This window comes from Monomorium pharaonis, chromosome 1, assembly GCF_013373865.1.
Source record: "Monomorium pharaonis isolate MP-MQ-018 chromosome 1, ASM1337386v2, whole genome shotgun sequence".
NCBI classification, from domain to species: domain Eukaryota; kingdom Metazoa; phylum Arthropoda; class Insecta; order Hymenoptera; family Formicidae; genus Monomorium; species Monomorium pharaonis.
In genome coordinates this window covers 9,371,379-9,389,376 of record NC_050467.1, presented here as the reverse complement: position 1 = coordinate 9,389,376, position 17,998 = coordinate 9,371,379, and the positions used below count along the sequence as shown (strand labels likewise).

Genomic DNA, 17,998 nt, shown 5'->3' with positions numbered 1-17,998 from the left:
GGTGGGGGGCCATTGGCGCATCTTTTGGTCTGTTCTTTCTAGCTGCACTGTTGCACTGGTGCAATAAGTTAGAATGAGAAAAAATATACTTGTCTTAGGGCCACCGCACAAACTCTTCCATAACGCGTTACGTTACGTTAAGTACTCCATACGAACCTAAGTTGTACTTAAAATTTAACTTAAATCAACGCACAAAGAAATCCTTAACGTAAGAACTTAAGAACTTACGTTAAGGATTTCTTTGTGCGTTGATTTAAGTTAAATTTTAAGTACAACTTAGGTTCGTATGGAGTACTTAACGTAACGTAACGCGTTATGGAAGAGTTTGTGCGGTGGCCCTTACTTTAACTTATTGCACCAGTACAACAGTGCAGCTAGAAAGAACAGACCATTTGATTATAGGTCTTTACTCTCTACTTTTCGGAAAATTGTTTCATCAGTACTGGCAACACTGGCAATGAATTTTGGAACGCAGTCCGTATTTAAAGCATGTGTACGTAATTTAAAAGTAACAAGTTATTATTCAGTAGATTTTGCATTGTATTGTGTTTATAGCGTCGTTGATATTGCTCGTAATTCTTCAAGGTACAAAAAATAATAAATATTAATAACTGTAAGTGCAAAGAACGTTTAATAACTTAATCTGACATTCAGTAGTTCCTAACCTTTCTTTTATCATTAGAAATTACGTGCTAGTTATTCACAAATATTTAGCATTTAATTAACAATCTTAGATAAATTATCCAAATTTGTTTATTTGAATAAAAATTTTACAAATGATTATTTCAAATGTTGGAATGTGTATCGCAAGATAATATTGATTGCCATTTGTGCCTTCGAAGTTGTCACTATTAGGTGTATAAATTCATTCAATGCCTTTTTTCATAAAATTAAAAATTTGTTTAATTTTATGTTTATTACATTTATTTAAAAAAATTTTTTTTTTTAAATAATAAAAGTTTAATGTAAGAAATAATTTTTATTATTTTTTATGATTTTGTTTTATCTGTTGAATGACAAATCGATATCCTTGCGAAAAAATTTGGCGATTTAAAGTTGAAAATTATATTTTTAAGACATTTTTCGGATTTCTTCTATTATCTTGAAATATGTATTAGCTGGGTAATTTTTGGGATAATTAAAACAGGTGAGAATAATGAAGACACAGGAAAAAATCACATAAAGCAGAATTTCTTAACTCAAAGATATTTTTTATCTTTGTTTTGACATAGAATATTTTGCTGTAATATAAAACTTAAAAAAAAGGTAAAAAAGACGTCAAGTGTATGTATATGTGCCCTTAAAAAATCTATTATATTAGGTAAATTGTCTTATTGTTCTATTGCTTTATTGTCTTATTATTGTCCCTACAAATATAATGATATGAAGTAAATATACCAAATATATGAATATATATACCATATTTAATTATTATAACTTTTTATTAAAATATTTAATAATAAACGGGCTTGATAATCAAACGATTGAATGATTAAAATTAACTAACAGGATTATAGTGAAGCAAAAACTTGGCATGCCTGGTTCGCATTTTTTCTATATTTCCAAAACTATGGTATTGATATCAATAAATATATATACAAGAATGTGATTAATGTGGGTTGGGTTTTGTTTTACTATCTGAGTTTTTGCTTCACTATCTGCTATTATTAATAATATTTCTATTTTTTAAATAGAAATATTACTAATAATAAATTTTTTATAGGGTTTTTCTAAGTTTTTTTTAAATATGCTTGGCTAATTGTATTGCTCTTGTACCATTTTTTGAATGCATTTATGTACTTGACATATTTTTTATTTTTGTAAAATTTTGGGAGTTATTTTTTAATTATTTTATTTGTACAAATAATTTCTATATTGTATAACATTGATGGGTCATAGCATTTTAACAACCCAGACACGCCAAGTTTTTGCTTCACTATAATCCCATCAGTTAATTTTAATCATTCAATCATTTGATCATCAAGCCTGTTTATTATTAAATATTTTAGTAAAAAGTTATAATAAATAAATTTTGTATAAATATTCTTATATTTGGCACATTTACTTTATATAATTATATTTACAGGGACGACAATAAAACAATAAAGCAATAGGATAATAAGACAATTTACCTAATATAATAGTTTTTTTTAAGAGCGTATATATATACACTTGGCGCCTTTTTATATCTTTTTTTAAGGAAAAAGATAATTTTGTTGGAATATCACACATTTTGTAGTATTAAGCATCTTATTTAGAGTATATATATTTTTACAAAAAAAAATTATTATGTACGACTTAAATTGAGTTACATTACACAATTTACGAGATCATAATTTCCGAGCTTTGTATATGAAAGTATTAACACATGAGATTAATCAATCAATGAACTAAAAAACTTACCTGTAATTCTCTCAACTCAATTTATAATTATACATTTTGTTAAATATTTATTAAAATTGACATTTATATTTTAATAATATATTAATAAATATACATTATTTAGGCCCGGTTCCACAACTCACGGTTAACTGCTAACGGGAGGTTAATAGATTTTCTGTCTCTCCTTATATAATAATACAGAGAAAGATAGATAGTCGATTAATCTCCCGTTAGCAGTTAACCGTGAGTTGTGGAACCGGGTCTTATATTACTGTTGAATTTGATTGTTTACTATAGTCCTACAATAAGTTGATTTTTTACAACTGAAATAATTGAAACAATATAATTATAATTATTATTCCAATTTACAAATCTTTTAATTGCCTGAAAGAAATTCTTTTCTACAATTAAAGTACAGTCAATAACACAGTCTGCACATAACGATTACGAAATTTTATACGAAATTGTATAAAATTTTGTGATTGTTACAGATTATATTTTTGTCTGTTTTTAAGTATGGAAAACTTTAATTATAGAAAAAAAATTTTAAATTTTGTAAAGAAATTAAAAAATTAATTACTCGTAATTAATCACATTGATAAGTATATTTCTATCTGTTAAAATTTTAAAGCGTTAATTAAACATTATTATTATTTTATAGATCATTGTGATCAATTTCGATTATTAACCTTTTAGCTGCCTTAAGAAAATTCTGTTCAAAGAATTAAAATGCATTAAAGTACATTTATCTCACACAATTAACATGTACTATATTATTGAGTATAACATTTAAATATTAATGAACAACATCAATTTTGTTAAGTATTAATTAATTAAATGCTTAATATATTTTTGAACAAATTTTTAAATAAATTAATAATTAATGTTTAAAAAATTCAAAATTATTAGGTGTACAAATAAGTTTCCGCCGTTTTTTATCAAAAATTGGGCATTTATTGTGAAAGAACGGAACCTTATGTTTTATTCCAAGTATTGTCCATCGCTTGCCACTACTTTGCGTTTGGCATGAATCTTGATCCAATAATGCTTCCAATTCCGCGTCTTCGGCCTTCCGCTACGTTCTTTGTCTTCGATGTCAAATTCACCGTTCTTAAACTTTCGAAACCACTCACGACAACTTCTCTCACTTAAGGCAGCCTCACCATATGCTTCTACAAGCAATCGATGCGCCTCAGCTGCAGATTTCTTCAAATTGAAGAAGTAAATCAAAAGTTCCCGCAAATGACGCTTATTCGGCTTAAAACTCGACATTTTCGCACACAAAAGAATATATTATACTGATAAAAATTCGAATATTTCAAGGTTATGTTGTTGACAGATGTCCAACTTTACGATAATGGCATTTTACATCTGACAATTTTAACCATAACTTCCTGGTGGCGCCCAACTTTTGTCAAACGGCGGAAACTTATTTGTGCACCTAATATTAAACTAATTAAATGTAATTTAAACATACAACACACTTGATGCTTTTTTTAAATAAAAAAAGTAAATTTGTTAAAATATACAATAACACATTTTATAGTGCTAATCATCTTTTTTAAAAGAAAATAGAATATATATTTTTTTGGAAAAAGGTTTTTAGGGCCGAGTTTATTATTCTCTATTTCTCTCTCTTCTTTTTTTTTTCTTTCAGCAGATAATCAAGAAACAGCTACCATGGTTCAAATGTTCTTTTCCATTAAAAAAAATATATATACATATATACCCAGCAAACACCAATATATAACCATTACATTGCTGCAATAAAACGGAATGTAACAGATAATATTACATGAACGTTACATTCCTGTTAGTTGTAATCTTTACTCATGTGATGTTGTAGTTATATAACATGAATATAACGTAGAACTGAACTGTTATATAACCATAGACGAGATGTTTTGTAATGGCAATATAAACTATTATATTGCTGTTAGGAAAAATAATTATAGTTATATATGTATATGTATATATTTTAGCATAATTCCCAGGATGTCAAGTACTTAAATTAATTTTACATAAAACAAAAAATACTTTTTGAATACAATTTCGTTGTTTTATGTAAAATTAATTTAAGAACTTGACTTCTTAGAAATTGTAAGTGCTAAAATTATAAAGGATAGATGTAATTATGGAGGAAAAAGATAATATTAAAACATAGTCTTTTTAACAAACTTCCTAATATATTTAACACATATTTATTAACAAAATAAGCTTATGTCTAAACAAATGCATACATATAAACTTACATACTTTACATATAAAAAATTATTTTTTAAATATATTTACTGATAATCATATATATATATATATATATACACTGAGCAACAAAATTAACGCAACAAAAATTTTTACCAAAATTTCACTCAAATTTAAATAATCGTAACTTTGCGAAAACTTATCCTATTCGAAAGTTCTTTTTTTTATTTTAAAGCTTGAAGTCTCTACTTTAAAGAGCATTTGTCAGATTTTGATCCTCTTCTTTTCTCTTTTTGGCATCTCTTCAAAAGTAAGAACGTGTTTTGTCTTCAAAAATTTTTATACTTTGACGCTCCATGGAGTGCAGTGAATTTTTTTCGTAAATTTTATAAAAATTATCGTAAAATAGGAACTTTTCCCTACAAATTGAAATTTTTTTTTTCAAGCAAAGTTATTAAAATTTTAAGAAAAAATGGTCATTTTGACTTTTATCGCTTGTTACTCGTGAACAGATCAACGTACAGCGCTCAGCAAAAAAGCATTGGAAAGCTGAAAGTTTGCACTTTTAAATGTTATTATTAATTTTTTCATAGATTTATTTTTTCTAACAACAAATCGCATTTTTACAAATTACGTAAAAAATCGCATATTTTACGGTTTTCATTTATTTCAATGTATTGTCGTGAAGAAAGATCCAATCACGTCGCTAAAGCAAAGTTTTATAGTACGATTACTCCCCATAATAAACACTAACTAAAATAAAACCCCAATAATAAAAACTAATCTTTGATCAATTACTGCTTGTAAACGTTCTTATATATTTATGCACCTCTCAATAATTTCCTGCGGAATTTTGTGCCAAATTTGCCTAAACGCTTTTCCCAACTTATCAATTAATATTTGGAAGTGCAAATTTTCAATTTTCCATTATTTTTTGCGGAGCGCTATACGTTGATCTATTCACGAGTAATAATCGATAAAAATCAAAATAACCATTTTTTCTTAAAATCTTAATAACTCCGCCAAAAAAAATTGTACAGACTTTAATTTTTTTTCAATTTGTAGAGAAAAGTTTATATTTTACGATAATTTTTATAAAATTTACGAGAAAAATTCACTGCACCCCATGGAGCGCGTTAAAGTATAAAAATTTTTAAAGACAAAACACGTTCTTTTGAAGAGATGCCGAAAAAGGAAAAGGTGAGGATCAAAATCTGACAAATGCTCTTTAAAGTAGAGACTTCAAGCTTTAAAATAAAAAAAAAGAACTTTCCAATACGATAAGTTTTCGCGAAGTTACGATTATTTGAAGTTGAGTGAAATTTTGGTAAAAATTTTTGTTGCGTTAATTTTGTTGCTCAGTGTGTGTGTCTGTATATATATATATATATATATATATATATATATATATATATTAGTAAATATATTTTAAAAATAATTTTTTTAAATATAAGAAACGAGGAAAAATAAGAGAAAAACATATTAGACTTCAATAATTTGAATTACTTTATGACAAAAGGAGACATCAATGACGTAATGTTGAACTAAATTATAGCTCTGCCAGATGTCAATCACAATCACAACATCAATCACAACGTCTCCTGTAGTTTTATAAAATCCGAAATTGTCAGGACATGATAGTGGCATGAGTGCAAGGGCTTTCGTTTGAGTTCAGTTTTCTGTAAAAAAAAAGTAATAAATAATATTATATAATGCTCACCAATACAGTAATACATATTTAGAATATTAAATACATATTTAGAACATTCGAGGATTGGTACGAATAAACTGTCATGCGTATGTACGCATCTCGCTATTTGTGCATGCGAAACATGATGACGTGCGCGAGATTAGTGGCGAGTCAGTTTTTAGTTTTATGCATAATATATCGTGAATTACATCGTGCAGGGAAATACGGCTGTGCTTAATTTGAAGATTAGTCTAACATTATGGGTTGTATAATCAGATAAGTTACACAAAATTTTTATTGTTTGTATGGAATAAGTATTCTGAGATAAGATTAATACTTTGTGTTATATTGTGTTATATGTTTTATTTTTAGTTATATTAAAAGCAAGAAAGAAAGAAACACTTAATTTGAGCGTAAAGTAGAAGAAAGAGTGAACGAGTAAGGAAAGAAAGATATAAAAGAGAGATTAACCTTACAGCTTGGAATGTACAGTGTGTCCGAAAGAATATGTGGATCTTGAAGGTATCAAATAACGTAATTTAACCAAAAAAGTTATAGGATGAAGTGAACAGTTTATTTTTTTGTGTCAGAAAGTATCTGTATTATAAGATCTAACTTGTTCTAAGAAAACCTTTGCAAAAGGTTTAAGAAAGAAGAAGCTATTTGATGAGATTATAATATTATTATCATTATATTATTCGAATTTTAAAGAAAAATAGTAAGAAATTTTATTATGAAGAATTGTTACACCAAAATTCTCTTTTTTCTAAGTTGGTGTATGCTAATGATAAGAAGTTCATCGAGGTTCATCCCTGTTTAAATTCAGCGAACCATTATATAGAGAATTGGCAAGGCAATTCATATCAAAAGGATTATCCAAAGGTGTACTTTTTACTTCAAGTATGCCATTATCTTACGGCAGACTAGGTAAGATGAATAGTGACAAATGTTATAATTTTATTTTAATATTGTATTGCAACTGTGTGACTCTTAAAGATATCGTACAACCATCTTTTTTAGATTATTGAAATAAATAAAAAGCGTGAAATCTTATCTGAAACAATTACAACAAAGTATACAGATTAATCGTATACTTATAGTCATTTAACTAAAGTGCTGATAATGTGGTCACAGGCTGTAATATAAGAGATATGTTTATGGATGTCAAGGATCATCTGTATGTCTTAGTCATTTAGTAACTATTATGTATTCTATGCCAGCCGGATATACGCCACAGAAATATACTGATAAAGCTCTTAGTTACATCAAAAACTAAAAAGTAAGTATTTAAATACTTTGTTGTTCCAGAAACAATTTATTCTAATTAATACAATTCTCTTCATACATTTACAATGATCACATTCAGAATTTTTATTTATATTTTTGATTCTCTAACTTAGTTGTTTGTAAATTAAGGGGGGGCAAGTCATGTAACGCGCTGAAAATTGAGTGATTTTTTGGAATTTTGTTTGAGAAAATTATACAACCAATTCTTTTGAAATTTTTAGGGTATATTATTGTGAAATATTCAGGGTATTTTGAATTACTAAAAAAATATTTTTTGACAGAAAAATAATATGTATTTTATAAATAATAATAATGTAAATCTAATGCGTTAACGTTGAAGTCACTTATCGGCGTGCAATGTATTCATCTGAAACAAAAAAACCAAATAGATTTCTTTTTTGTACGGTTTGCGTTATTGATTGAACCTATTGTTAAAGAAAATAATGCAAAATTGTAAAAATGGCGACACGTAGAAAAAAAGTATTGATTTTTACGAAAAATTTTCGTGTTAATTATGCAATAAAAATAATTTATTTAAACAATACAATTACAAATAAAGGTTCAATTTATGAGGAAAGTATTTATCTAAATGTATGCACAAGGAGAACTCAATCGGATGAATAGTTTTTGAGTTATCTTGCACGCTAATTTTAAAAAAGTAGTTTGGAGAAAAACGCGTTTAAAATTTGAGTAACAAAATCGTGAAAAAATCGTAATTTATTTTAACTTACCGCAGTTTTTTGCTAATCTGCGATTCCAGGGTTAGAGCAGATCTTGTTTTTTGAACATTATTCTAACACAGTCAGGTTAACATTTATTACAGAGGGATCGAAAGACTGAGTTTCCGACTCGTCTACATGAGTGCTCTGCCCAATTCGACCGTTCATTTTTTGACGAAAATAACATAGAAGGAACTCTCAAATCGGTTTCTACTATTTTTTTTTATATTCTATGGAAAATTTCCTATAAATTTAAGCAAGAAAAAAAAATTGCTAAAAAATTTTGATTTACATGACTTGCTCCCCTTAAGGCACATATGAGATGAAAGACTACAAAATGGGATATTTTTATTTATAGAATAATTTAAGAATAACCAGTGAATGTGCGTTTGATTATTCTGGGAATGTGCACAAAAGTGGAATTTGAGAGGGAACATTTGATGATTCCTATCTATAATTTGTTTTAATTCTAAAAAAATATAATGGCTATAATTTATTACCTGTTCTAGTCTTTGTGAAAATTTCTTCAGCTTTTATAAACTTATATTATCCTTCAGATTTTGCATTACAGATTTTAAGAACAGTTGGCAGAATGATGAAAGAATAATTGGCAGAATCCTGTAATATAAAATTAGTTTTAATATGATACGTTTTTATAAATTATATTTGTAAGTTTATAGCTGCCTTTATATATTGTATGATTTACACATACTATGTGATTTTCGTAACTAAGAAATGTAATATAGAACTAGCAGCTCAAATAATAATCTTTAAATTTACTTAAAAAATACATTATTTAAATATAACTTTATGGCGCAGTTGTGCGGATCAAACAGAAAACATATCACTATACATTTTGTCAATAACAGGTTTGATAATATCTGATAGTTTTAACTTTAATGATTAATATATTTGCAAGATAGAGTGACACTTTTCTGCCATACTTTTTTGTGTAAAAATGCATCGAATAAGCAGCGTATACAATTTTGTCGAAATTGTATGATGGATCTAAATTGTATAATTGTCGATGTACCGTTAATTCCACAATATATATTGTATAAAATTAACATGCAATGTCAAAAATAAAAAATATATAAAGGCGGTTATAACTTGTAAATCTGTATTGTTGTCACTGACTGAACATAATCTACAAAACATGTAGAAAAGATTATAATAATGTTGCGCGCCGCGCGTTGTCCGGTATACTCCGCGTCGTCAGTCAGCTGAGAAACCAATTGATAATATCGATCGGCCGGTTGCCGGGGAATGTTTATAAACATAATGTGATAGTCAGTTTTGTGTCGGACTCCTGCCGAGGAGGACGCTTCGAAAATCTGTTAAATTCCTATTTAATAAAGTTGGTGTTGAACGAAATCCCGCTTGTTCTCCTTTCCGCGAGTGAGTGCGAGAGTGTGTGAGACGAGGAGTGTCTCGACGCAACAATAAGTTATCTATGATATATATCATACACAAGAAAAATAATATATATTAATTAAATGCAACAATATTTTCTATACCTCTTTATATAATGTTTAATAAATTTTGTAATATTACTGTAATGTTGTTACAATGTTATAACATTGCCGCAATGTTGCTGCTATGTTCTGTGTTTGCTGGGTAAAGTCAAGTTGCGAGAAAACGTTTCTCTTTGGTCACTATAGCATCCACTAGCGGAAAGAGCGCCTAATACACGAGATGTTGTACGATTGAGGTTAAAGTCCCGCGAAAGCATATTATAAATAACGGAGTAATATTATAGCTTTATATCTTTGTTATATCACATATATGAAGTATATTTCGTAACTATAATATAAATAGAGTGTAACATTTGTTACATGTTACTCTCATGTTATATTCCATTTATATTTGATGTTTGCTGGGTACGTATTATATTATATTTTTACAAATTAATTTATGGAAAAAATGTCTTAGATTGTCTAGATTATATATAAATATGTTTACATATATAAGTATTTTTATATGATTGTATGTATATATAAAGATGTGCCTACACACATATATATATATATATGTGTGTGTGTGTCTATATTTTATTTATCTTTTTCTCTCTTTTTCTTTGTGTAAGTAATGTTTTTCTCCTTTTTCCTTTATGTTATACATAATTCTAATAATTAATTGTAATATACAGGGTGTTAATAAACCTTCGCATAATATTTATACCATCGTGTTGCCCACGAAAATCGAAGACGAAAAGCTTTCTAAATTTTTTCGATTCCATGCGTACAGTTCTTATAATTATTGTCGGAAAATAGTGAAATATTGCCAATGTATGCACGGCTATAATGGAAACACGAGCGCGGTGGAAAACAAGACGATCGTCTTCGCTCGCCGCGAGGCGAGGAGAACGCAAACAAAATTTATTGCTATTCGCAACGTTGTTCGTAGCGATAAGCGATGGGGACTAAGGATGGTCGACGATAGCTCATAACTAAAATTTTTCACATAAATTTTTAAACTGTACTACATAAATTGCGAAGCTAAAAAAATTAAAAGTTGATTGAAAACATTAAGAGAAACATTTCATATTATTTTCATTAATATACTTGAATTTTAAATCAATAAAAGAGAATAATTCTAACAAATTATTTTCTTTTATTGATTTAAAATTCAAGTATCCACTACAACTTATGCTCTTTCGTAATTTTGCAAGCTTATCATAACTCTTTGTAAAATTAATATATTTTGTTATTATCCTTATACTAGCAGGTCACTTTACAGCTTTCAGAAAATGCGCCATAGTATTTTTAATGATAAACTACAGTTTTAAATTAATAAAACCAAATAATTCATTAAATTTGTCGCATCCAATTTTTTCTCGCAATTTTCCAACTTTATCGATTAAATCCTAATAAGAAAAAAAGGAATTATGTTGCCGTACTAAAATTTTTTATACATATTATTGGCAATTGTATTGTCACAAATTATAAACGTAATATTTATAAAATGTAAGTAGACATTTTCACGAACGGCGGAACTTCACAATTTGTGGACTTTATTCCAACGTGCAAAATTTCCAAAACGAATAGGAAACAATTAATTGTTCATGATTTATTCGCTTTTATTTCTTTAAAATTTAAGTATATTAATGAAATTAATATGACATTTTTTGCTGTTAAATGGTCTACAAGTATAAAATATGTGGCCAAAAATATATTAACCTTACATATTTAATCGATAAAGTTGGAAAATTGCGAGAAAAAATCGGAAGCGGCAGACTTTTAATTAATTATTCGGTTTTATTAATTTAAAACTGTAGTTCATTGAAAATACTATGGCGCATCTTCCGAAAGCTGTAAAGTGACCTGCTAGTATAAGGATAATAACAAAATATATTAATTTTACATACAGTTTTGATAAGCTTGTAAAATTACAAAAGAGCATAAACTTTAGTAGATTTCCAACGAATTATTCGCTTTCATTAATTTAAAATTCAAGTATATCAATAAAAATACTATGAAATGATTCTCTTAATGTTTTTAATCAACTTTTAATTTTTTTAGCTTTGCAATTTATGTAGTACAGTTTAAAAATTTATGTGAAAAATTTTAGTTATGAGCTATCGTCGACCATTCTTAGTCCCCATCGCTTATCGCTACGAACAACGTTGCAAATAGCAATGAATTTTGTTTGCCCTCTCTTCGCCTCGCGGCGAGCGACGACGATCGTCTTGTTTCCCACTGCGCTCGTGTTTCCGTTATAGCCGTGCGTACATTGGCAATATTTCACTATTTTCCGACAATAATTATAAGAACTGTACGCGTGGAATCGAAAAAATTTAGAGAGTTTTTCGTCTTCGATTTTCGTGGGCAACACAATGGTATAAATATTATGTGAAAGTTTATTAACACCCTGTATATATGTATATATATATATATATATATATATATATATATATATATACACACACGTATATGGTATATACTGGCGCAAAAAAGACAAATTTTGACCGAATTTTTAAGCAATTTTCAAAGTGATGCAACTTTGCGAAAGGTCATCCAAATTACATGTACTTTTTTTTTAAATTAAAGGGCAAAGACTCTACTTTGAGAATTCCTAGGCGAAAGTTTGATTTGTTAAGTGTGAACGTTTTGTATCGCATGAAAACTAAACATGTTTTTTTAATTGGAAAAAGTAAAATTTGTTATCATTTTTCACAAGTTTTTTGTTAAAATCTTCCTAATATTAATCCAGATTTTTAACCCTCTGTCTACACATGGGGTTACGTTAACCCCAGTCGATTTTGAAATGCCCGCTACTTAAAAGTATTTAGCAAGAGGGACGCTGGGACGGGAGAGGTTTAGTGGTGCACAGTACAATTAGACACGTTGCAAATGCCCACCGTGCCATCAGACACGAAACATTGCGCACCGTTCAATTGGACACCGTTTGATTGGACACAGTTCGATTGCGCACCGTTCGATTGCGCACCGTTTGATTGCGCACTGTTCAATTGCACACCGTTCAATCAAACGCATATTAAATATTCATACATTATGGCTGCGTTTGCAATGTGTATATAGGTTAGCGACTTGGATGGGGTGGATACAGGTGGGGGGCCGAAGGCCTCCCTTGCACCTTTCCCCCGCGCGCGCGCGCGCGTGTGTGTGTGTGTAAAGCATTCACTGCACCACATGGGTTTGCGAATTAAATGGTGTGCAATTGAACGGTGTGCAATTGAACAATGTGCAATTGAACGGTGCGCAATCGAACGATGCGCAATTGAACTGTGTCCAATTGAACGGTATTCAATCGAATTGTGTCCAAACGAACTGTGCGCAATTGAACGGTGTGCAATGTTTCGTGTCTAATAGCATGGTGGGCAATTGCAACGTGTCTAATTGTATTGTGCGCAAATGAAAGCGTCCGCTGGGACTGAGGCGGAAAAAGTTTGAACTGTGCTCTACTTATTTCTTTTTTGGGCGTTGTCAGTATAATTTGGATGATTTTTCGCAAAGTTGCATTACTTTGAAGATTGCCTAAAAATTCGGTAAAAAAATTTTTTTTTGTACAGTATATATATATATATATATATATATATATATATATATCGAGGAATACGGTAGTGTCTTGCGCCAAGTAAACGCGCAGCACGAAATCACCTTACATTTACACGAGTACGTGACTTGCGAGCACCTGAGATTATCAGATCATTATCAGATCACAATAATGATTTAACCGATTGAGTTCTAACAATGTTTAATCAAAAACTTGGGTTTGATTTATAAAAAAAAATGTTTTTATTTTTTACGTACGAACTAAAAGATATCGTAACGCAAAGTCCAAAATGTAACTTTTTATTTAAGATACGTCGTCGCCCTTTGTCGAGTACATGAATTTAACACTAGAGAGTTCTAAGTTTTATCTGTGACAATTTCTTATTAAATATAATATGTACTGCATATTGATATGATGATAAGTCGCTGTCATTCGTGGTATGATTGCTTTGCGAGAGTAAAAATTATTAGATGTACATTTTTGCTTCCGCCGTTTTTTTTCGAAATTCGAGGCTTTATTGTAAAAAAGTGGTTATACATTTACGATTTAAAGTATTGTCCCTTGCTGGCTATTACTTTCTCCCATCTTTCTGGTAGCATACGAATCTCGCGTCGAAAAAACTGGTCATTTTTTGAGACGATTCATGAATCGATCCAATTTTTTACTTTATAAGAACGGAAGTGCTGGCCAGCCAGGCCGTGTGTCATTGATCAAAACAAGTGATAGTCAGAGGGAGCAATGTCTTGAGAATACGGCGGGTGGGGTAGGACTTCCCATTTTAACGTTTCCAAGTATGTTTTAACGGGCTTTGCGACATAGAGTCGAGCATTGTCATGCTGCAAAATCACTTTATTGTGTCTATTGTTGTATTGTGGCCGTTATCTTTCAATGCTCGGCTCAAACGCATTAATTGCTTTCGATATCGATGACCTGTGATTGTTTCAGTCGGTTTTAGTAGTTCATGACAAGCAAATGACGAAAATTTGGCTCGTAAGCTGACATTTTCAATCGAGAATAACTATGATGCAGACACAAATCGACTAATATTTTGATGGTGTTATGTTTACAAATGCTTAAGCTTATTATATGATGTCCACGATCTATTATTTTATTTATTTCGACTACCACTTACCACTACAGCCATCTATCTATATTCTATAAAACGGCGGAAGCAGATTTGTACACTTAATACATAAATAACAAGTATTATAAATTGTACAATTAATAATCCCTTTTTAGAAAAGTCATGTAGACTCGAGAAGTATGCGTTTTGTCATCTGTTTTTCGCGTGATTGATCGGTCGAATCCGTGACGAGTTTCACAACGATCTTGTGACAGTTCATGGTTAATTAATGACGCGTGCGAGGTTAGTAGCGAGTCAGTTTAGTGTTTCTGTACGTAAATTATATCGTGAAGAGAAATATGGCTGTGCCGAATTTGGATTATAACGTATTGGAGTATAACGTATTGTGCGTTTTATAATAAAATAAGTATATTACACAAATTATTTTTTTTTTAATATTCTGAGATAAGTTAATACTTTGTGGCATGTTTTATTTTTAGTTATATATTAAAAGAAAGAGGAAAAAACACTGTACTTGAAATTAAAATAGAATAAAAGAATAGATAAAAAAAGAGTAGGTAAGGAGAGAGGAGAGAGAGATAGGGAAAAAAATTAAAAATAGTTAAGAAAAATTAAGAGGCAAAAGTAAGAAGAGTAAAATAAAGTAAGTCATATACACATGTAAATAAATTATATTGTGTAATAATATTTATATACTTATGTATGTGTATATATATGCGCGCGTGCATTCGTGTGTGTGTGTGTCTTTTATCCCTTATTCTGTTTTTTTTTGTATTCCTCTGAATATTATATAATTTTTGTCTTTTTATAGTGAAAACGAAGAATATTTTAAACAAATTTGACTAGAGATAACAAGGGAAAAAAGAGAAAGAAATACAAAAAGAGAATTGATATAGTAAATAAAAAAAGAAAAAGGAGAGAGAGAGAGAGAGAGAGAGAGAGGGAGAGAGAGAGAGAGAGAGAGAGAGATAAAATACATAAACATATATATGTACATACATTTTTATATGTACATACGTACATATAAAAATAAATACATACATATAAACATACATATAAATACATTATTAGCAATGTTATTTTTTATTTTGTTGTTATCTGATATTCTTCGTTATTTTGTCTCTCTCTCTCTCTTTCTCTCTTATAATAATTTTTTTATTTTAAAGATATATATACTAAATAAAATGCTTAATACTACAAAATATATGATATCCAAACAAAATTATCTTTTTAAAAAAAGGTACAAAGAGGCGCCAAGTGTATGTATGCGCCTATAAGAAAAAAACTATTACATTAGGTAAATTGTCTTATTATTCTATTGTTTTATTGTTTTATTGTTTTCTCTACAACAAGAATGATGTGAAGTAAATTTGCCAACTGTGCGGCAATCTTGAAACGGAAAAAAGATAGACCAAGTACATAAACGCGTGCTTTCAAAAATAAATTTAAGATTAACACAATTGGCCAAATATATTAAAAAGAACATTAAATAATTAAATGATTAAAATCAATTAACGGGATTATAGTGAAGCAGAAACTTGGCGTGCCCGGCTCATTAAAACGCAATGACCCATCAATGTTATACAATATGGAAATGATTTGTACAAGTAAAATAATGAAAAAATAATAATCTATCAAAAACTTTACAAAGATAAAAAAGATATGTCAAGTACATAAACGCATTTAGAAATAATACGAGATCAATACAATTAGCCAAGTATATTTGAAAAAAAGACTTAGGAAAATTCTATAAAATCTATTAAAAAATTATTTAAAAAATGGAAATGTTACGAATAATAACAGATAATGAAGCAAAAACTGGTAGATAATAAAACAATACCCAAGCCACATTAATCGTATTCTTGTGTATATATTTATTGATATCAATAACAGTCTTGGATATATAGAAAAAATGCAAGCCGGGGACGCTAAGTTTTTGTTTTACTATAATCCCGTTGGTTAATTTTAATAATTTAATTATTTAATTTTCTTAATTTTTTAAATTTAGTTTTTTTTTTTAATATACTTGGCTAATTGTATTAATCTTAAATTTATTTTTGAAAGCACGTATTTCTGTACTTGGTCTATCATTTTTCCGTTTCAAAGTTAGCGCATAATTAGCGCATTTACTTCATCTCATTCTTTTTGTAGAGAAGGCAATAAGACAATAAAACAATAGAATAATAAGACAATTTACCTAATATAACTGTTTTTTCTTAGAGGTATTTGTAGGCACGAGTAATTGCGAGTAATTATCAGAACTATGTATAACATAAGGAAAAACAGGAAAGCATTACTCACACACGCACGCGCGCGCGCGCGCGCGCACACACACACACACACACACACACACACACACACACACACACATGTAGGTATATACATCCTTATATGTACATACGTACGTATAAAAATAAATACATGCATATAAACACATTATTAGCAGTATTATTCTCTATTGTTGTTACCTGTATTTTTCCTTATTTCTTCTCTTGCTCCTTTTTTGTTTTTTTATTTTATTTATTGTATTATGTAATTCTTTTTTGTATTTCTCTCTTTTTTCTCTTGTTTCTCTATTTCTAGTCAAATTTATCTTTAAAATATTCTTTGTTTTTACTATCAAAAAACAAAAATTATATAATATTTAGGAGAGAACATTATTTACACAAAGAAAGAGAAAGAGGGATAAATACATGTATGTGATATATATATATATATATATATATATATATATATATATCACATGCATATATGTATATATGTACATACATACTTATATATATATATATGTACTCAGGGCCGGATTAAGGTATTTTGAGGCCCGAGACTATTGACTTCATGGAGGCCCTTTGACGAAAAAGCGGAGGGGGGAGGGATTTTATAGAAAAGATATACAAATTATTTTTTTTCATAAAGTTTTTATACAAATAAATGCTAACAATAAAATAAAAATCTAATAAAAAATCTAATTTTAATTACATTTTGTTTATTTAAAAATGTTTCTTTCGACATTTTTTTTCCGCGAACTCTTTAATAATGTCGTCGAAATCCAAAGTTCTCAACAATTCGGTTTCGATAGCTAATCTCGTCAAAGATGATAGACGGCTATCAAGCATTGTTGATCTATACACATTTTTTATTCTTTTTAAAACTGAAAATGACCTTTCGGCCTCACAATTTGCGACGGGAGTAGTCAAAAATAATCTATATGCAATGCAAACATTTGGGAAAACATCGACCATACCGCTATTAATTATCCAATTCAAAACTTTTAAGGGATTTAATAGATTGTTACTTTTTCCATATTGATTTGAAAAAAAACCTTTAGGTTGTAGTTTTAGCAGCAATATGAATTGTTCCAATTCATGAATCAATTGTTCTTCCAAGTCTTGAGAATAAACTTTTATAAGGTTTTTAGCACTTACTTGCATCTCATCAAGGCTAATAATTAATAGTTTTGTGAGAAAGCCAAACAACCCTGTTATTTGGCTATAAGCTTCGCTCCGTTTCTGTAGTTCACTTACAAGTTTATCGATGATCGCGTAAAACGTTTCGATTCGGAATTTATCAGATTTTTCAAATGTTTCCATTTCTTTCACACCGTCGCATAACTTTTTT

General features: G+C 29.0%; 1 protein-coding gene across 10 annotated transcripts in view; it reads left to right on the top strand.

The window, feature by feature from the left end:
• The first annotated feature begins 439 nt into the window (after positions 1 to 439).
• Positions 440 to 17,998, top strand: part of LOC105833995 (FAST kinase domain-containing protein 2, mitochondrial) — an 85,856-nt gene continuing 68,297 nt past the window's right edge. For 3 of the 10 annotated variants that reach the window (XM_036286160.1, XM_036286138.1, XM_036286132.1), the window contains exons 1-3: positions 446 to 613; positions 7,046 to 7,201; positions 7,295 to 7,553. The gene's annotated coding sequence lies outside the window, so the exon portion shown is untranslated. Of the gene's footprint in view, positions 614 to 6,646; positions 6,797 to 7,045; positions 7,202 to 7,294; positions 7,554 to 17,998 lie in introns of all 10 variants that reach the window. The other 7 variants (XM_036286163.1, XM_036286148.1, XM_036286144.1 and 4 more) reach the window with 4 other exon arrangements.